Source organism: Rhinopithecus bieti, unplaced genomic scaffold, assembly GCF_001698545.2.
Source record: "Rhinopithecus bieti isolate Rb0 unplaced genomic scaffold, ASM169854v2 scaffold_35609, whole genome shotgun sequence".
In the NCBI taxonomy this organism is placed as follows: domain Eukaryota; kingdom Metazoa; phylum Chordata; class Mammalia; order Primates; family Cercopithecidae; genus Rhinopithecus; species Rhinopithecus bieti.
This window is the reverse complement of record NW_016815004.1, coordinates 703,640-725,762: the sequence shown is the minus strand read 5'-3', so window position 1 is coordinate 725,762 and position 22,123 is coordinate 703,640. Positions and strand designations below refer to the sequence as shown.

Here is a 22,123-nt window from a genome sequence, read left to right as displayed (position 1 = left end):
CTAAAATATATAAGCAACTCAAACAATTCGATAGCAAGAAAGCAAATAAGCCAATTAAAAAATGTGCAAAAGGCCTGTAATCCCAGCACTTTGGGAGGCCAAGGTGGGCAGATCACGAGGTCAGGAGATCGAGACCATCCTGGCTAACACGGTGAAACCCCATCTCTACTAAAAATACAAAAAAAAAATTAGCTGCGCATGGTGGCGGGCACCTATAGTCCCAGCTACTCAGGAGGCTGAGGCAGGAGAATAGCATGAACCCAGGAGGTGGAGCTTGCAGTGAGCCAAGACCACAACACTGCACTCCAGCCTGGGCGACAGAGTGAGACTCCATCTCAAAAAAAAAAAAAGGCAAACGAACCTGAATAGATATTTCTCAAAACAGACATATAAGTGACCAAACAGGTATATGAAAAAAGAAAAGCTCAACGTCATTAATCATCAGGGAAATTCAAATTAAAACTCTAATAAGATACCACCTGACACCTATCAGGATGGCTATTATCAAAAAGATGAGTAAGGGTGGAAGGTAAGGGAAATGTTATATACTGTTCCTGGGAATGTAAGTTAGCATGAAAAGCAGTATGAAGGTTCCTCAAAAAAATAGATCTACCATATATGATCCAGCAAAGGAAAGTATGTTGGTGGGATATCTGCACCCCTATGTTCATTGAGCACTGTTCACAATAACCAAGATGTGGATTCAACCTAAGTGTCCATCAACAGATGAATGGATGCTATTCAGCCTTAAAAAAAGAAGATAGTCTTGCCATTTGCAATCACATGGATAAACCTTGAAGATATTATGTTAAGTGAAATAAGCCAGGCACAGAAACACAAAAACCACATGATCTCACTTAAATGTGGGCTCTAGGAGAGTTGAACTCATAGAAGCAGAGAGCAGAATGGTGGCTGCCTGGGTCTGGGGTTGTAGAAAGTGGATATTGGGGAAATGTTGGTCAAGGACACAAAATTTCAGTTGTGAGAAATAAATTCAAGAGATTTCTTGTACAATTATGGTGATTGTATTTAATAAAATGTATTATACACTTGAAATTTGCTTAGAGAGTAGATTTTAAGTGTTTTCATCGCAAATACATGAGGTAATACATATGTTAATTAACTTAATTTAGCCATTCCACAATGTATACATACTTCAAAACATCATGTTGTACACCATAAATATATATAATTTTGTCAATTTTAAAAAATAGTTGTAGTATTAGGACTGGTTAGTGAGAGTGTACAAATGAAACCCATGAACTAAAAACAGAATTAGAAGACATGGTACATAGGAAAGGTGTTTGAACTTATATGGGGTCTCGTTCATTGAAAATATAAAATACTACTGTTAAAGGTGAACCCTGCTAGAAATTGATGTTACTCCTGGGACCAGGGATGCAATAGTTTTATTAAATGATGCTTTGTGGGATATAGCTTTAAAATAAACTATACAAATTGAGAAAAGATTAACATAGAACTGGTTGATTTAAGTTTATCAATTATTGGTATTTTATTAAATGCTCTTAAAAATGTATTTATGTAATACCTTTATTTGGTAATAAATTTATTTATTACCAAAGGTGTTGAATGATTTAAAATGTATTTATAACATCGGTACCTTTTAGTTTAATACTTAATGTCATAAGGTTATTATAACCATTACATCTTATAATTATTTACACAGAAGCCAGTAATAAAACCTTTAATATTTTAGAAAATTCTTAAATTTTAAAAGGCATAGTGAAATAGGATGGATTTAAAATAAGAATCTTATTTCCTATTCCCAGATTGCCAATGGTTATTTAAGTCTCTGGAGGGAAGTTAACTTTAAATGTGTGTGTTTTAACTTATCCTTCTGTTAAGTTAAATTTGATCTATTTTGTTAATCTATGTTTTCCCAAGGGTGCATCTTTCTGCATTACTATTCTATATTGTTAAATACTGAAGTTGCCTTACAGTTGTTTATAAATGATTATGAACAGTGATAAGTATCAGTGTGCATAAATATTTTTCTTTATTTGGAGTATTTATTATGATATATTCCTATAAGGAGAATTATTGATATTATAACTCTTCAAAGCTATGGGATCATTTAAATTTCAGGAACTTTCAGGATTTAAAATTTTAACAGGGTCTTCATTGAAGGCATCTTATTTACTATTCATTTGTCACTACTTTAATAATCAAAAACATTTTAAACAACTTCTTTATGTTTAGTATTTGGATTACTAAAAGGTGAATTTGTTATCTATTTTGGCATGAATAAATTTAGGGTGATTGAAAATGAGGTAGATTTTTTCCCAGTAACTTCTCAGTCACATTTTCTTCCTCCTACCTACTATGCTAGATGCACTGGATGCTGTAAATCAGAACTGAGTTCCAGTCTCAGCTAGCATTTCCCTTTGTTCTTGCTACTCAAGGTGTGGAACATGGTTTGTAAAATCAGTATCATGTGGGAGCTTGTTTGAAATGTAGAATCTCAGCCTTCATCCTATACCTATTCAATTAGAATATGCATTTTTAAAGATCTCTGCGTGATTTATATGCACACTAAATTTTGAAAAATTCTGTGTTATGCAACTTTCGGCAGGTCACTGAATCTCTCTCCTCCTTGGCTTCTCTTCAGTCAAATGATGGGGTTGGCCAAACAATGTGTAGAAATTTTAAAACTGGAAGGAACTCATAATAAGGATTATTGGTTTAGAGCATGGTTTCTGAAACCAGTGTTGTCTGAGTTTGAGTCCCAGCTCTACTGCTTATTGTGTGACCTTGGGCAGATCATATAGCATCTCCATGCTCCAATTTCCTCATTTGAAAAATAGGGATTATAATAGTATCTATTTCAAGAAGTTGTGATATTTAAATGTAATAGATGTAAAGTATGTAGATTAGTGCTTGGTACAGAGTAGGCACTATACAAACATGAACTCTTCATAATTTAAGATTCTTGATTGACTAGCATTCTAGAACACATAAAGATGCCAATTTACTAGAAAGATACTAATTGGGGCATTCTCATCATTAGTACATTAGTATGAGTTTGAAGGAGTGAGGAAAGTGCCATGGGGAAAGTGGGAATTTGGAACAGTTTTATGGGATAACTAAATTTGAGACTGATTAGAAAAAAAAGCATTAGGGGCATTCCAGGTGAAACAAAAATTCCTGGCATGTAGTAGACAATGATGTATTTATTTGGTGTCTTCCTTCTAAGGAACCAGTAAATATATGGGTGGCTACTACATGTGAACAAATAAATATATGGGTGTCTACTATGTGCCAGGAATTTTGAGGAAGGGATAGAGTGGCTAGAATCAGAAAGTTTGTTAGGCAGCTAAGGGGCTAAGATTGAATCATCTTAATTCCAAACTTAAAAATGTTAGCTTTAACTGCCAGGTCCGTCCCACAGACCCTGGCCAAGCAATGGATGAAAGGAGTACTCAGACACAGGTATGAAGTGTAAGAGCAGCTAGGGGACTGCCCAGCACTAGCAGCCCAAGAGTGAGTATCTCCATAAGCTGGAGCTGCTTGCTTCATTCAGCACAGACATAATGCCAAAAGCCTGGAGCAAACACAATCTGCAGGTAATTAACATTATTGTTCCCACTTTCAGGGAGCAGTCACGCAGGTAGATGATCAAAGGTTGGTTTCTGGACAACATAAGTAAACAAGCCTGTTTCAGATAAATTCCCCTATACTTCCTTGTACCTACTTCTTGCCCTCTGCCTCAGGGTCAGAGAACAGCTGCCTTCAGCTATTCTCCCCCAAAGCCATGCAGAGCCAGAGCCTGCTCCTTTCCCTATAGTTTCTCCCACCACTCTGACCAATCTCCCACATTTAACTATGAGAAATAGAGAAATTGTATTCTTTTCTGGCAAACAGAATAAAGTAAATACAGAAAAGCATTAGTAGGTGGAATGGGTTAGTAGAAGAGAAAGTAAAAGGGATAAGAACCAAGATTTGGTTATTAGATTTTGTAGAATACGTAGTGCAGGAAGCAATTATGACTCTAAGATTTTAAGTCTGAAGGACCAGGTGCTTTTGGCAAAAATGGGAATATAGTAAAAGCTCCTTTGAGGAAAAGATTGCTTTTGGAAGTGTTGAAGGTAGTACTTCCAGTAAATGTGTTGATGTAGCAGAATGCACTTCATTCAGAACAGGGACAATCATACATTTAACTTTTATTTTTTGTATTATTGAGCACATTACTAGCATCAAACTTTCAAAATTGTCATATTATGTCATCCATATCATCAGTAAGCTAGGCAATCCAGCTTTGCTTTATCCTAACAATGTCAATTTTGTGCAGAAAATGGTTGAATCTATAAAATTTGAACTTCAAATTTTGATGAGCAGTAAGAAAATATAAAACAAAGGAAAACTTTAAAATTCTGGAATGATTATATCTTTGTTTCCTTTGTATAGTTCAAATTCTCAAATTTTGTCTACCTAAATATGTTTTAAATGAATTTAAATGAAATGGTTTACAGTATTGGCTTTTTGTGAACCAAAAAAAGAACTTGAAAGAGAGTAAGTTTCAGCTCTATTATTTCATTATCCTGGTCCCTGGATACCATTTATACTCAGCCTGAAATAAATTAAGAACAAATTAAATATGTAGCTTTCAGACTTTTCTAAAGCACTCCTAGACCTAGAAGACAAAGGTCTTCATCTTTTTGTGCAGGAAATAGCCTAGCCTGGTTTACTGTCCCTGAGACCATTAGCCTTCATGAATAATATTTACCAGAGTCTTTTGCCTTTAAACTACACAGGAGCAGAAAAACTGGAGAGTGGCATGTGTGTTATAATACTGATTATTGGGTGAAAAGTGCATTTGTGAGCAAATCTCGTGCTGCCTAGCAACTGTTTCTAGGCAGAGTGGCTGGGAGCCAGCTGTTGTCATCATTCAGGAGCTATCAGCCTATTTCTACATACTTTACATCTGTTTTGGATTATTTGGATTCCAGTTGTAAGGTACAGTTTTTCTTAGCAACTCTTAAGGCAGTACTAAATAGTTTGCTTTTTAGTGATTGACACACTAAACCTTCACTTTCTACCCATCTCTGAATGTAAAACTATACAGCTTTTTAACTATAATGGAATATATGTCTGAAGTTGGGTACTTTCATGTTTTTAAAAACCATTGATGTCCATTCCTTTTAGGCCTAAACTCTAGCACATTCTTAAGTGGTCTAGGACTACACCCAGGTTTCTACCTACTACTGAGAGTGTAAGAGGTGGTATGAAACACCCTTCAGAAACTTTTAACCAATCCTCTGAAAAATTCATTCCTGGCCTTCTTTGTGTAGTTACTACTTTCCCTACTGATCATGATTTATTTTCTTGCCCCTGACCCTTGCAGCAGGATAGAGCTCAGTTAACAGAAGTGAAGCAGTAGATGGTAGAGTAACTAGAGGTTATGCCAGAACTTGATGAGGAGCAGATGGGCCACATTAGTGGAGTAGAAGTCCCTCCAGGGAGAATAGTGCTCACAAAAATTGAAGGAGTATACACTAAGTACTATAGCCTAATACTGTTTGAGTACTTCCTGATGCTCCTAGGCAGTTTAGCTCCTCTAATTCTGTCGAAGCTTCTTGTTCACACAGTCACTAAATAAGTGTACACTTGCATTCAGTCAACCATGCATTCATCCTTTTATCCCCATGGCTGCCGAGAAGTCTCATCCACTCTCCTTGCTCATTTTCTTACAGCTGTCCAATCTCCAAACTCATTCCTATTTATCTGTAAACCCACTTCCTCTGTGCCCTCAACCTTTTTACAGGGCACTCCATCACATCTTTTAAAATTGGAACCCCAAGGACCTTACTTCATTTTCAGTTCCCTCCAACAGAGGCTGTTCTTTGTCCATACCTCATAAGCCAAAGCCAAGAGATAGGTTTTACCATCTTTAGCTCCCTATGCCACTTCTAGGCCCTTTTCACGAGAAGCCTCTCTTCATTTGGGAGACAATATACGACTTAAGAGCATAGGATTTGGATATAGACCCTTATTTGGAGATATTAACCTTTCTGAGCCCCAATTTCCACATCTGAAAGGAAGGATAACAATATCATTTGGCAAAGTTGTTACGAGGATTAAATTTATACATTCTTTTCACAAGCCTTTGTGGATTACTATGTGCCAGGCACTTTTTAAAGTACTCAACAAAACAAATAATTCCTACTCTCATGAAGCTTGTAGTTTCATGAGGGGAATAAAATCTTCTTTAAACAAGTAAATACATAAACACAATGACAAAATCTGATATGAAAGAAAGTATATCAAGTGTTTAATTGGAAGTAAAATTTAGATGGTGGTGAGCTGGTTAGGAGAAAGGCTTGGTTAGGAGGTGGCATTTAAAGTTACAATAGAAGGATAAGTAGGATTTAGGCAAAGGAGCAAAGGATAGAGGGCATTACAGACATAAGGCAGCTTGGCACTTTCTAGATACTGAAAAAAGGCCATTATGAAAGGGAGAGGTGTTACAGAGTGCAGTCAGAGATGTAGGCTGGGGCAGAATTTATGGGACCTGAATATGAAGGCTATATTAGTCCATTCTCACACTGCTGTGAAGAAATACCTGAGGCTGAGTAATTCATAAAGGAAAGAGGTTTAATTGACTCACAGTTCTTCAGGGCTGGGAGGCCTCAGGACACCTACAATCATGGCAGAAGAGGAAGCAAACACATTGTTCTTTGCATGGTGGCAGCAAGGAGTAGTGCCAAGCAAAGAGGGAAAAGCCTCTTATAAAACCATCAGATCTCATGAAAACTCACTATCACAAAAACAGCAACATAGAGGTAACCACCCCCATGATTCAATTACCTCCCACAACATGTGGAGGTTATGGGAACTACAATTCAAGATGACATTTGGGTGGAGACACCCAAACCATATCATTCCACCCCCAGCCCCTCCCAAATCTCATGTTGTCACATTTCAAAACACAATCATGCCTTCCTAACAGTCCCCCAACATCTTAACTCATTCTATCATTAACCCAAATGTCCAAGTCCAAAGTCTCATCTGAGACAAGGCAAGTCCCTTCCATCTATGAGCCTGTAAAATCAAAAGCAAGTTAGTTACTTCCTAGATACTATGGAGGTACAGGCATTGGGTAAGTACACCTATCCAAAATGGGAGAAATTGGCCAAAACAAAGGGGCTACAGACCCCACGCAAGTCTGAAATCCAGTGGGTCATTCAGATCTTAAAGCTCTACAGTGATCTCCTTTGATTCCATGTCCTCTGGATCACACTGATATAAGAGGTGGATTCCCATTGTCTTGGGTAGCTCTACCCCTGTGGCTTTGCAGGGTATAGCCCCCTCCTGGCTGCTTTCATGGGCTGCTATTGGGTGTCTGTGGCTTTTCCAGGTGCACAGTGCAAGCTATCTGTGGATCTACCATTCTGGGGTCTAGAGGACCCCTCACAGCTCCAATAGGAAGTGCCCCAGTGGGATCTCAGTGTGGGCTCCCATGCCACATTTCCCTTCTGCACTGCCCTAGCAGAGGTTCTCCACAAGGGCTCCATTCCCGCAGCACACTTCTATTTGGACATCCAGGCATCTTCTGAAATCTAGGCAGAGGTTCCCAAACCTCAATCCTTGACTTCTGTGCACCTGCAGGCTCAACACCATGTGGAAGCTGCCAAGGCTTGGAGCTTGCACCCTATGAAGCCAAGGCCAAACTGTACCTTGGCCCCTTTTAGCCGTGGCTATGACACAGGGCACCAAGTCCTGAGGCTGCATACAGCAGGGAAGCCCTGGAGCTGGCCCATGAAACTATTTTTTCCTCCTAGGCCTCCAGGCCTGTGATGGGAGGGGCTGCTGTGAAGGTCTCTGACATAGCCTGGAGACATTTTTCCGATTGTCTTGGGGATTAACATTTGGCTCCTCATTACTTATGCAAATTTCTGCAACAGGCTTAAATTTCTGCCCAGAAAATGTGTTTTTCTTTTCTATCACATTTTCAGCCTGCAAATTTTCCAAATTTTTATGCTCTGCTTCTTTTTGAACACTTTGCCACTTAGAAACTTCTTCTGCCAGATACCCTACATCATCTCTCCCAAGTTCAATGTTCTGCAGATCTCTAGGGCAGGGGCAAAATGCCACCTGTCTGTTTGCTAAAGCATAGCAAGTGTGACCTTTACTCCAATTCCCAACAAGTTTCTTATCTCCCTCTGAGACCACCTCAGCCTGGACTTCATTGTCTATATCACTATCAGTATTTTGGTCAAGGCCATTCAGTAAGTCTCTAGGAAGTTCCAAACATTCCCACATCTTCCTGTCTTCTGAGCCTTCCAAGTCCCTGGGAAGCTCCAAACTTTTCCTTATTTTCCTGTCTTCTCTGGAACCCTCCAAATTGTTCCAACCTCTGCCTGTTACACAGTTTCAAAGTTGCTTCCACATTTTTAGGTATCCTTATAGCAGCACCCCACTCTACTGGTACCAGTTTACTATATTAGTCTCTTCTCACACTGCTGTGAAGAAATACCTGAGACTGGGTAATTTATAAAGAAAAGAGGTTTAATCGGCTCATGATTCTGCAGGGCTGGGGAGGCCTCAGGAAACTTACAATCATGGTGGAAGAAGCAAGCACATCCTTCTTCATATGGTGGCAGCAAGGAGCACTGCTGAGCAAAGAGGGAAAATCCCCTTGTAAAACCATCAGATCTCATGAGAACTCATTCACTATCAAGAAAACAGCAGCATGGGAGTAACCACCCCCACGATTCAGTTACCTCCCATGGAGTCTCTCCCATGACATGTGGGGATTATGGGAACTACAATGCAAGATCACACTTGGGTGGGGACACAGCCAAACCATATCAAAGGAGTTTTACTGTTGTTGAGTAAAGGGGGCTTGCTACCCAATGTGCTAGAAGCCAATAATATGATACCTGGTTTTTGAGAAAAGCTTTATATTGCAAGTTGACTCACAAGAGACACAAGTCATGCTCAAATCTTTCTCCTCATGCTGACTTTAAGGCAGTAATTTTATTTAAAAAGGTTTAGTGGGAGGATTCTGGGATTAGCAGGTGATTGGCGGAAGGAAAGGTGAGGTCGGGAAAGTCCTCAGGCATGTGCAGTTACCTCTTCATGCTACTTCATGGGTCCCATGTGCATATTCAAGAGCGAGTTAGTATGAAACATGCAGTGGAAATTCAGGTTGTGATGTCAGCAGGCTTGTTCTGTGCAGACTCCAATCGGTCATATTGGTTCCAACTGATTTCAGCCGGCTTCATTATCTTACAAGTGGAGGGAATTTCAGTGTTTCAGCAAGTTGTTTCTCTTATCTGCCATCCTGCAAACTCAAGAATTTCTTTTAGTTATGGGCTTCTTTAACTCTTTGTGGCACAGTTTCATTACTTCCATTTAAAATGTCATGAGAAGCAATGATTTTAAGTAAAGGTGTAATATCATTTATGCAATTAAAATATCTCTGAGGACAGTGCTTGGAACACAATACTTGCTTGGTAAATGAAGTTATAGTCACATGGGCCTTGCTTTCCAATATTTATGAGGTATAATGTACCTGGGTCACAGTTTTACTCTCTACCCAAATTCTTGCCACCACACTTTGATTAGCTCGCCAGTGTTCCCACTTCAGAACTCCTTGACATCCACAATTCCAAGGGGCCACTCTTTGGAGCTTCCCTGGACCAGAGGCTTCCCTATCTGTGAAATCTTATATGCCAGTAAACTTGTAGGCCTCCACAGTGGTAAGAAATGAGGTGAAAAGAAAGCCAAGTTGTGAAGGGTTGCTTTGAGGCTAACGAACTGGTACTTTTGATACCAGTGGGCTGGGGGAGGTCCCCAAATGCTGGTAGGACCTTGACTGCAGCCACTGTGCAGGCTCTTGATACCATCGCAAGAATGAATTCAAGGACAAGTCAGAAAATAGTGAAGGTTACACAGATTAATTGCAAAGGGAAAAGTACACCGTCAATAAAAGGGATGTGGGCGTACTCGAGAGAGTCACCCACAAGGGGGTTTGGTGCTGCTACCTTTATGTGTTTCCTTAACCAAGGGGTGGAATATTCATGAAAATTCCTGGAAAAAGGTGGAGATTTCTGGGAACTGCAATGCCACCCATTTTTATACTAAATATGGATGTTCTTGGAACTGTCATGGCACTAGGGGGCAGGGCTGTGTGATTTAGTATGTTAATGAGCATATAATAAGGTCCTATTTGTAAAACCTAGGTCAAATCCAGTGCCACGTTGGGTCCAGTCAGTCTTAGCCAGTTTGGTCCACACCTTGTTTTTCAGGGTTTTATCAGCCCATAGTCTCTAGTCATGTAAAACTGCTGCCTGGAGTGTTTTTATTCTCCTGAAACCACCCTGTATTATTCCTGTCAAACTTTATCCTGTAGGGAGAAAAAAAAAATCAGCCCTGAACTTTATAGTTCCCTAAACACCATGGCACATGCCGTTCCCTGTGCTTGAAATGTCCCCCCTTTCCAGGATCACCTTCAAGCTCCTAGTCATCCTGTAGATCTAGCTGGCTCTCATCTCTTCTAGGAAGCCTTCCTTGGCAAATGAGAGTAGTTAGTCACATTACACCTTGTGTATAGCTCTTGGTGTTCTTGTGCCTTACAATCATATGTTTATGTTTTTGTTTCCCTGATTTGAACTCTTCGAGAGCAAGAACTTCTATCCATATTATTGTGTTCTCAGTGTCTGACATAAAGGATTTCTTCAAGATTTTTTGAGTTCTCAAGTCTCACTAAAAAATAAAGTACTCTAATAAAAAGTTGGCAAATTGGCTGTAAACAACTGGCAATTTTCCTGTATTATAATCTAAACCACATTACTTTGCTGAAGTTTATTCACATATCTTTGCTCTAAAACGTGGCACCAAATTCTAAGAAAATATTCTATTTTATTCATTTTAATTCTTTGATTCAAATATAAAAATATGTTTAAAAAAAACACACAGGAATCTCATTCCAATATTTGCCTTTCCACCCTTTTCCTCTCTAGTTGCTATAGTTTAACGTTTGTATTCATGTATTTCTTATTCTTCCAGTATTTCTTTATGCAAATATAAATGCATCCTTTTCCCTCCTGTCTTATATAAAAGGTCTTATATAAAAGTAGTCTAGAATATACACTATTTTATTCTTTGCTTTTGTTTTAACATAAAAATTTATTCTGGGCTGGGAGTGGTGGCTCATGCCAGTAATCCCAGAACTTTGGGAGGGCGAGGTGGGCAGATCACCTGAGGTCAGGAGTTCGAGACCAGCCTGACCAACATGGTAAAACCCCATCTCTACTAAAAATACAAAAATTAGCCAAGCATGGTGGCACACCCCTGTAATCCCAGCTACTTGGGAGGCTGAGGCAGGAGAATCACTTGAACCCGGGAGATGGAGGTTGCAGTGAACTGAGATCACTCCATTGCACTCCAGCCTGGACAACAAGAGTGAAACTCTGTCTAAAAAAAACAAAAACATTGCAATTGATCATACAACTATCATATTAGCACAGATACCGTCTATCTAATATACAGTCATGTACTGCATAACAATGTTTTGGTCAACGACTGACTGCATATACTATGGCCATCCCATAAGATTATAATACCATATTTTTACTGTACCTTTTCTATGTTTAGATACACACATACTTAGATAGTATTACAAGTGCCTCTGGTATTCAGTACAGTAACATGTGGTACAGGTTTGTAGCCTAGGAGCAATAGGCTATACCTTACAGCCTAAGTTTCTAACTAGGTTTGTGTAGGTACACTCTGTGAGTTCACACAATGACTAAATCTCATAATAATACATTTCTCAGAATGTATTTCTGTTATTAAGAAACTCATGATTCTCTTTCTCTCTATATATATATGTGGGTGTAATATATATGTATATGTATATGTGTATATATAAAAAATATATATAACTATATATATATATTTAAAAAATGAGATTGCTAGAAATAAAGGTAAATGCATCTGAAATTTTAGTAGGTATTTCCAGATTTCCAGAAACCCCTTCCTGATGGTTATTCCACTTTTCTTTTTTTTTTTTTTTTTTTTTTTGAGACGGAGTCTTGCTCTGTCGCCCAAACTGGAGTGCAGTGGCCAGATCTCGGCTCACTGCAAGCTCCGCCTTTCGGGTTCACGCCATTCTCCTGCCTCAGCCTCCCGAGTAGCTGGGACTACAGGCGCCCGCCACCTCGCCCAGCTAGTTTTTTGTATTTTTTAGTAGAGACGGGGTTTCACCAGGTTAGCCAGGATGGTCTCGATCTCCTGACCTTGTGATTCGCCCGTCTCGGCCTCCCAAAGTGCTGGGATTACAGGCTTGAGCCACCGCACCCGGCCACTTTTCTTTTTTTTTAAGTTTTTATTTTTATTTTTCTGTAAGTTATTGGGGGTACATGTGGTATTTGGTTACATGAATAAGTTCTTTAGTGGTGATATGTAAGATTTTGGGGCACCCATCACCCGAGCACTATACAGTGCACCATATTTGTAGTCTTTATCCCTCACCACCCTCCCAATCTTCCCCCCAGGTCCCCAAAGTCCATTGTATCATTCTTATGCCTTTGCGTCCTCATGGCTTAGCTCCCACATGATGTTTGGTTTTCCATAACTGAGTTACTTCACTTAGAATAATAGTCTCGGCTGGGCGCGGTGGCTCAAGCCTGTAATCCCAGCACTTTGGGAGACCAAGACGGGCGGATCACGAGGTCAGGAGATCTAGACCATCCTGGCTAACCTGGTGAAACCCCGTCTCTACTAAAAAAAATACAAAAAACTAGCCGGGCGAGGTGGCGAGCGCCTGTAGTCCCAGCTACTCGGGAGGCTGAGGGAGGAGAATGGTGTAAACCCGGGAGCCGGAGCTTGCAGTGAGCTGAGATCTGGCCACTGCACTCCAGGCTGGGTGACAGCGCGAGACTCCGCCTCAGGAAAAAAAAAAAAAAAAAGTCTCTAGTCTCATCCAGGTCACTGCAAATGCTGTTAATTCATTCCTTTTTATGACTGCATAGTATTCTGTCATTTATATATATCACAGTTTCTTTATCCACTCATTGATTGATGGCATTTGGGTTGGTTTCATGATTTTGCTATTGTGAATTGTGCTGCTATAAACATGCATGTGCAAGTATCTTTTTCAAATTAGGACTTATTTTCCTCTGGGTAGATATCCAGTAGTGAGATTGCTGGATCAAATGACAGTTCTACTTTTAGTTCTTTAAGGAATCTCCACACTCTTTTCCATAGCAGCTGTACTAGTTTACATTCCCACCAGCAGTGTAGAATTGCTCCCTGTTCACCACATCCATGCCAGCATCTACTGTTTTTTGATTTTTTGATTATGTTCATTCTTGCAGGAGTAAGGTGGTACTGCATTATGGTTTTGATTTGCATTTCCCTGATCATTAGTGATGTTGACCATTTTTTCATGTTTGTTGGCCATTTGTGTATCTTCTTTTGAGAATTGTCCTTTCATGTCCTTAGCCCACTTATTGATGGGATTATTTTTTTCTTACTGATTTGTTTGAGTTTATTATAGATTATGGATATTAGTGCTTTGTCAGATGTATAGATTGTGAAGATTTTCTCCCACTTTGTGGGTTGTCTGTTTGCTCTGCTGACTGTTCATTTTGGCATGCAAAAGCTCTTTAATTAGGTCCCAGCTGTTTATCTTTGTTTTTATTGCATTTGCTTTTGGGGTCTTGGTCATGAAATCCTTGCCCAAGCCAATGTCTAGAAGGGTTTTTCCAATGTTATCTTCTAGAATGTTTATAGTTTCAGGTTTTAGTTTAAGTCCTTAATCCATCTTGAGTTGATCTTTGTATAAGGTGAGAGATGAGGATGCAGCTTCGTTATCCTACATGTGGCTTGCCAGTTATCCTAGCACCATTTGTTGAAAACGGTGTCCTTTCACCACTTTATGTTTTTGTTTGCTTTGTCAAAGATCAGTTGACTGTAAGTGTTTTGGTTTATTTCTGGATTCGCTATTCTGTTCCATTGGTCTACGTGCCTATTTTTATACCAGTACCACACTGTTTTGGAGACTATAGCCTTATAGTATAGTTTGATGTGATGCCTCCAGATTTGTTCTTTTTGCTTAGTCTTGCTTTAGCTATGCGGGCTCTTTTTTGGTCCCATGTGAATTTTAGAATTGTTTTTTCTAACTATGTGAAGAATGATGGTGGTATTTTGGTGGGGATTGTGTTAAATTTGTAGATTGCTTTTGGCAGCATGGACATTTTCACAGTATTGATTCTACACATCCATGAGCATGGGATGTGTTTCCATTTGTTTGTATTGTCTGTGATTTCTATCAGCAGAGTTTTGTAGTTTTCCTTGCAGAAGTCTTTCAATTCCTTGATTAGGCATATTTCTAAGGTTTTGTTGTTGTTGGAGCTGTTGTAAAAGGGGTTGAGTTCTTGATTTGATTCTCTGCTTGGTTGCTGTTGGTGTACAGAAGAGCTACTGATTTGTGTACATTCATCTTGTATCTGGAGACTGCTGATTTTTTTTTTAATCAGTTCTAGGAGCTTTCTGGAGGAGTCCTTAGGGGTTTCAAGGTAAACAATCATATCATCAGCAAACAGTGACAGTTTGACTTCCTCCTTACCAATTTGGATACCGTTTATTTCTTTCTCTTGTCTGATTGCTCTGGCTAGGACTTCCAGTACTATGTTGAAGAGAAGTGGTGAGGGTGGGCATCCTTGTCTTGTTCCAGTTCTCAGTAATGCTTTCAACTTTTCCCCATTCAGTATTATGTTGGCGGTGGCTTTGTCATAGATGGCTTTTATTACATTAAGGTATGTCCCTTGTATGCTGATTTTGTTGAAAGTTTTAATCATAAAGTGAGGCTGGATTTTGTCAAATGCTTTTTCTGCATCTATTGAGATGATCATATGATTTTTGTTTTTAATTCTGTTTATGTGGTGAATGACATTTATTGATTCACATATGTTAAACCATTCCTGCATCTCTGGTATGAAACCCACTTGATCATGGTGGATTATCTTTTTGATATGTTGCTGGATTCAGTTAGCTAGTATTTTGTTAAGGATTTTAGCATCAATGTTCATCAAGGATATCAGTCTGTAGTTTTCTTTTTTGGTTATGTCCTTTCCAGGTTTCGGTATTAGGGTGATGTTGGCTTCGTAAAATGAATTAGGGAGGGTTCCTTCTTTCTCTATCTTGTGGAATAGTGTCAAAAGGATTCGTACCAATTCTCCTTTGAATATCTGGTAGAATTCTGCTGTGAATCCATCTGGTCCTGGACTACTGTTTTTGATAATTTTTAAATTACCATTTTAATCTCGCTACTTGTTATTGGTCTGTTCAGGGTATCTAGTTCTTCCTGATTTAAGCTAGGAGGATTATATTTTTCCAGGAATTTACCCATCTCTTCTAGGTTTTCTACTTTATGTGTGTAAAGATGTTCACAGTAGCCTTGAATGATCTTTTATATTTCAGTGGTGCCAGTTGTAATATCTCCTGTTTTGTTTCTTAGTGAGGTTAGATTTTCTCTCTTCTTTTCTTGGTTAATTTTGCTAATGGTCTATCAATTTTACCTTTTCTTTACTTTTCTTTTTTTTTTTTTTTTTTTTTTGAGACAGAGTTTCACGCTTGTTGCCCAGGCTGGAGTGCAATGGCTCAGTGTCGGCTCACTGCAACCTCTGCCTCTCGGGTTCAAGCAATTCTCCTGCCTCTGCCTCCTGAGTAGCTGGGATTGCAGGCATGCGCCACCACACTTGGCTAATTTTGTATTTTTAGTAGAGATGGGGTCTCATGATGTTGGTCAGGCTGGTCTCAAACTCCCAACCTCAGGTGATCCACCTGCCTCAGCCCCCAAAGTGCTGGGATTACAGGCAAGAGCCACTATGCCCATTATTTATCTTTTCAAGGAACCAGCTTTTTCTTTCATTTATCTTTTGTATTTTTTTGTTTCAGTTTCATTTAGTTTTCTGATCTTGGTAATTTCCTTTCTTCTGCTGGATTTGGGTTTGGTTTGTTGTTGTCTCTAGTTTGTTGAGGTGTGACCTTAGAATGTGAGTTTGTGCTCTTTCAGTGTTTTTGATGTCGGTGCTTAGGGTTATGAACTTTTCTCTTAGCATCATCTTTGCTGTATCCCAAGATTTTGATAAGTTGTGTCATTACTGTCATTCAGTTCAAATAATTTTTAAATTTCCATCTTTGTTTTTGACCCACTGTTCATTCAGGAGCAAGTTATTTAATTTCCATATATTTGCGTGGTTCTGAAGGTTCCTTTTGGAGTTGATTTCCAGTTTTATTCCACTGTGGTCTGAGAGAGTGCTTGATATAACTTCAGTTTTCTTAAATTGATTGAGGTTTTATGGCCTATCATATGGTCTATCTTGGAGAAAGTTCCATGCACTGTTGAATAGAATGTGTATTCTGCAGTTGTTGGATGAAGTGCTCTGCATATATCTGTTAAGTCCATTTGTTCCAAGGTATAATTTAAATCCATTGTTTCTTTGTTGCCTTTCTGTCTCAATGGCTGGTCCAGTGCTGTCAGTGGAGTATTGAAGTCCCCCACTATTATTGTGTTGCTGCCTATCTCTAGGAGGATTATGGCTGTCTCTGCTGAGTCATGCAAGTTGTCCGGGAAGTGGGGGAAAGTTGGCAGTCACAGGCCTCAACCAGCTCCCATGCAAACGGAAGGGCCAGTTTCACTCCCACTGTGCCCCCCACAGCAGCCCCAGTCTTTTCCAGGCAGAGAGCATAACAGGTTTGAAAACTTGCCCTGGGCTACCCACCTTCCAGCTGCAAAAGAAAAGAGCTTAGCTCCTCCCCCACCTGTGGAGTCTGCACATTGGATTTGTACCCTCCCCCGAGTTCTGGCCAGGAGGCTTCTCAACCCATTCAAATTGTTACAAAGTTCAGCTAGAGATTTCCTTCTCCCTGTGGAGTTTCACCCCCTGCTCCTCTGGTCACCCTTCTGATGGATCTCTGTGGTGCCAGGCAGGAATGGCCTGCTAGGGGATGCAGCGAGCTCCCAGGTCCTTTCTGCAGCTTCCTCTACCACTGTACATCACTCGGCTCTCCACATTGACTCAGCTCCAGGTAAAGTCAGAAATTTCTCCCACAAACAGACCTTCAGTCTCCCCAGTGGGGAGGTGTTTAGGAGAGGAGGGTCTCCCTTTCCCAATTCTGCAGTTGGGGCACTTACGGTATTTGGGTCCTGGGTCCTGCAGGATCAGTCCACTTCCTTCAGAGGGTCTGTGGGTCCTCTCGGGATTGCGGATTTGTTCTTGCAGCCAATCTGGAGCTAAAATTCAAATGAGAGCTTCTGCAAACTGCTCTGTCGGAGCTGCAATCTAGTCCTGCTTCCCCTCTGCCAAGATCTCCTGCTTTTTTTTATTATTATTATTCCATTTTTCTACTCCTACCAGCAATATTTAAAAGCGTCTGTTTCCCCATAGCCTCTCCAATAATGTACTGTAGGAGTTTTGGATTTTGCCAATCAGATAGTTGAGGAATTCTATCTCAGTGTAATATTAATTTGCATTTTTATCGGTGAAGTTTAGCATCATCTCATTTTTTTATTGTCTCTTTGTATTTCTTTTTTTCTGTGAACTATTCGTGCATATTCTTTGCTTACTTATCTATAAAATTGGCCTTTTCATTCACTATTTCTAGAAGTTTTTATATAAGAATACATATAAGCACTCAGTTTGTGCTATGAATTGCAAATGTCTTTCCTATTTGTCATTTCTGTTTTGATTTTGCTAATGGGATATTTTTGACATAATAAATGTTTGGTTTATTTGTGTTTACATTTGACTATTATGCTATCCAGATTTTTTTTTTTTTTTTTTTAATTTTAAGTTCCAGGATACATTTGCAGGATGTGCAGATTTGTTACATAGGTAAATGTGTGCTATGGTGGTTTACTTCACCTATCAACCCATCATCTAGGTGTTAAGCCTCACATGCATTAGCTATTTATCCTGATGTTCTCCCTTTCCCCATCCCCCATGACAGGCCCCAGTGTGTGTTGTTCCCCTCCCTGTGTCCATGTGTTTTCATTGTTCAGCTTCTATTTGTAAGCAAGAACATGCAGTGTTTGGTTTTCTGTTCCTGTGTTAGTTTGCTGAGGATAATGGGTTCCAGCTCTAACCCTGTCCCTGCAAAGGACATGATCTAGTTTCTTTTTATGGCTGCATAGTATTCCATGGTGTATATGTACCACATTTTCTTTATCCAGTCTATTATTGATGGGCATTTGGGTTGATCCTATGTCTTTGCTATTGTTAATATTGCTGCAATGAACAAACCAAGCAACTATCCAGACTTGATTTATAGTTAGAAAGGTCTTGGCCAGGCCAGGCACAGTGGCTCACACCTATAATCCCAGCACTTTGAGAGGCCAAGGTGGGCAGTTCACTAGAGGCCAGGAGTTCAAGACCAGCCTGGCCAACATGGTGAAAATCTGTCTCTACTAAAAATATAAAAAATAAGACAGGCATGGTGGCAGGCGCCTTTAATCCCAGCTACTTGGGAGGCTGAGGCACAAGAATTGCTTGAACCTGGGAGGCGGAGGTTGCAGTGAGCTGGGATTGCACCACTGCACTCCAGAGTGAGACTCTGTCTCAATTAAAAAAAAAAGAGAGAGAGAGAGAGAGGTCTTGGCCTGGCTCCATGGCTCACTCCTCTAATTCCAGTGCTTTGAGAGGCTAAATTGGGAGGATTGCTTGAGGCCAGGAGTTTGAGACCAGCCTGGGCAACAGAATGAGACTCCATCACTACAAAAAATTTAAAAATATTTTTGATTTAAGAAAGAAAGGTCTTCCCATGATTCTAATAAATATCACCTATGTTGTTTTCTAATACTTTTAACATTTCATTTTTTTACTTTCAAATCATTGCTCCATTTGGACCTATTTCTGTATCCCCATAACATAGCATGAGTACAGAACTGGCTTTCTTTTCTTTCAACTTGCCACTCCATTTTCCCAACGCTATTTATTTATTTAAAAGTCCATTGTAACTTTGATTTGGCATTCAGTCTTCATTGTGCACTAAATCCCCATATGCATTTAAGTCTTTCTCTGGACTTTTTCTACTCTGTTTCATTAGTCTGTCTTTTCATAAGCCAATCCCACACTCTTAGTTATTGATGCATTATAGTATGTTTAAACCCCTAAAAAGAATAGTAATTTTATTGCTTTTTTAAATCAGAGTTTCATAGGCTATGTTTTGTTCACTTTTTACCCCATAAGAATTTCATAATTGATTTGTCTAGTTCCAGGAAAGAAAATCTGTATTTTTTGTTATTATTGTTCCTTAGTAACTTATAAATGTAATGCAACTGCTTTATGATAATGAGTCTGTCAAAGAACACAGTCTACATTTGTCTAAGTTAACTTTTGTATCCTTTTAATTAGAAAGTTTCTCCTGTAAGTTCTGAATATTTCTTAAATAATTCTTAATACTTTGTTATTTGTTGTTATTGATATGGGATTTACTCGCCCATTATTTCTTTTTTTTTTTGAGACAGAGTCTCGCTCTGTAGCCCAGGCTGGAGTGCAGTGGGGCTATCTCTGCTCACTGCAAGCTCTGCCTCCCAGGTTCATGCCATTCTCCTGTCTCAGCCTCCCGAGTAGGTGGGACTACAGACGCCCACCACGACGCCTGGCTAAGTTTTCGTATTTTTGGTAGAGATGGGGTTTCACCGTGTTAGCCAGGATGGTCTTAATCTCCTGACCTCATGATCTGCCCACCTCAGCCTCCCAAAGTGCTGGGATTACAGGCATGAGCCACTGTGCCCATTATTTCTAAGTCATTGTTTACATATATGAAGACTATTAATTTATGTGTATTAATAATTTTATATCCTGCTACTTTGCTGAGTTTTCTTATAATCATTTTCATTTGGTATCTGTTGGATTTTTCAGTTGTACAATCATACCATCTGAAAATACAGAAATATTTTTTCCCCAATTTTTATATCTCTAATTTTCTATGGTATTGGAGGTATAGGAATCAATTAGACAATGTTAACTAGTAGTAGTGATTTTGGGCATCTTTTTCTAGTTCCAGACTTTAGGAAGAGTATCTTAAGTGTTTCTCCACTAGGAAATCAGCTAGCCTTAAAGTTAAGATAAAATACGTATAATAGTATAAAGTTTTCATCAATTCTTATTTTGAGTGCTTTTAAAAAAATCAAGAATAGTTTTGATTTTTATTAAATTCCTTTTAGCAACTATAAATATAAACACAATTTTCCACCATAAATTTATTAATATGGTAAATTACATTAATATATTTTGTATTATTGAGTTACTCTTGCATTCTTACACAAGCATTGAGAAGGAATCTCACTTGATCATGGTATATTATTCTCTTAATGTGCTAATTTGTTAATATTTTATTGAGTCTTCTGAATTGATATTCATAACTAAAATTGATAATTCTTTTTTGCAATCTATTAGGTTTTAGTATCATCAATGTTATAACTTATAGTCTGGAATTGTTCATTTCTCTAAAATCTGGAACAATTCAAATAGCATTGCCTACTCTCTAAAGATTCCTCTGTGAGATGAAATGGGTACATTTTGGAGTTGAAGAGATATTTGCAACATATATAAGCAATAATTAAGCTATTTTGCAACCTCTTCTTTAGGATTTCCCTCAATTTCAACACAAAATTTCAGTATTATCTTACAGCATTTAACCTTGATATTTTTGATTATGCTTATGCTTCTATAATATATTAATTTCTGTAGTAATTGACCCCTGTGGAATTTCTAAGTCTGCTGGGGTGAGTTTTGAATGATTTAGTTTTTCTGGAAAAATCATTTGTTTCATCTTCCAGGTTTTCAAGTTTATTTGCACAGAGTTGTGCAAAGCAGCTTCATAATCCCTTTTGTTTCTGTTATTCTTTTCATTTCTTATTTTTTTAACCATTTGCTGTATTTTAGTTTGGAAAGTGAATTCATCTGTCTTATTTTTAGTGTATTTCTGTTTCTCCTTGTATATTCTATAGCTTTGACTTCATGCAAGTAATTGCTAAGTTGTTTGGTACACAGATATTCATAACTTATCTTCCTTGTGAATTCTCGTACTTAGCATTTTTTAAAAGTCTTTATAAATTGCTTTTGGGTGTGAGTCCTATATTTACTGATTAAAATCACTGCCTGTGCTTTCTTTTACTTCATATTTGCTCATAGTGTTATCTTAATTGAATTGTTATTAATCGTTGTATTGTCTTAGAAGTGTCTCTTGTATACAACACAGGGCTACATTTTGCTTTATGATAGAAGTATATGACTTATTGCATGCACACAAACCCCAAAATTCACATCTAACTATGTTCCACTGACCAAAGCAAGTTACCTGGCAGTCTAGATTCAAAGAGTAGAAATAAACTTCACTCTTAGGGAGAAGTTACACAATATTGTGGCCATTTGGGTAGGGACCAGATCTACTCCAGGCTGTGAGGTGGACTGCCTATGTAAGAGCTAACTGGGGAGTATAGAAGAGATCTGTGTCTGGAGGCAGGTCTCCTACTTGAGTAAAATGTGCAGTAGGGAGACACTTCCACTGCTTTTCTAAGGCTTTCTTAAGAACCATACATGCACTGGAAGAGAAAGCCAGCACTTGAACTTGCGCTCCTCAGAGTACATTGATGGCTATTCAGTGTGATTGTGCAGACAGAAGTCTGGAAAGCTAATAACTTCAATTTTTTTTTAATGAAGTAGGAAGTAAGAATGGGGAGAAAGAGTAGCTTGAACAACGAGGAGCTTTAGAATGGTCATTGGAATACTAAGGTTGAAATTAACCTAAGGTGGATAGATTAAAAATAGTTTTCTCTGTGCTAGCAACAAGCTATAAAAGAGGAAAATATTTTAAAGGACCTCCTGAAAAATAATAAAATGATACATAAGGACATTAAATAATAAATTTTAGGTATATTTATTATCATAAAACATGAATGCTCCCCAAATTAAGTAAATGTAATACAATTCTAATTTAAATTTGCATAGGGTTTTGGGGAATTAGATAAAGTGATCTTAAATGCTATATGGAATATTTAATGTAAAAAGGAAAACTGGTGAGGAGTGACCTGCCTCACCAGATTGTAGCATATCATGACCTCCTTATTGGCCTTGGTTTTCGCTTA

At 38.7% G+C, this 22,123-nt stretch overlaps 1 protein-coding gene across 2 annotated transcripts in view; it reads left to right on the top strand.

The window, feature by feature from the left end:
- Positions 1–4,861: 4,861 nt before the first annotated feature.
- AKAP19 (A-kinase anchoring protein 19) overlaps positions 4,862–22,123 on the top strand; it is a 64,949-nt gene continuing 47,687 nt past the window's right edge. The window contains exon 1 of one of the 2 annotated variants that reach the window (XM_017852925.1): positions 4,862–4,974. The gene's annotated coding sequence lies outside the window, so the exon portion shown is untranslated. The remainder of the gene's footprint in view (positions 4,975–22,123) is intronic. The other variant, XM_017852923.1, reaches the window with a different exon arrangement.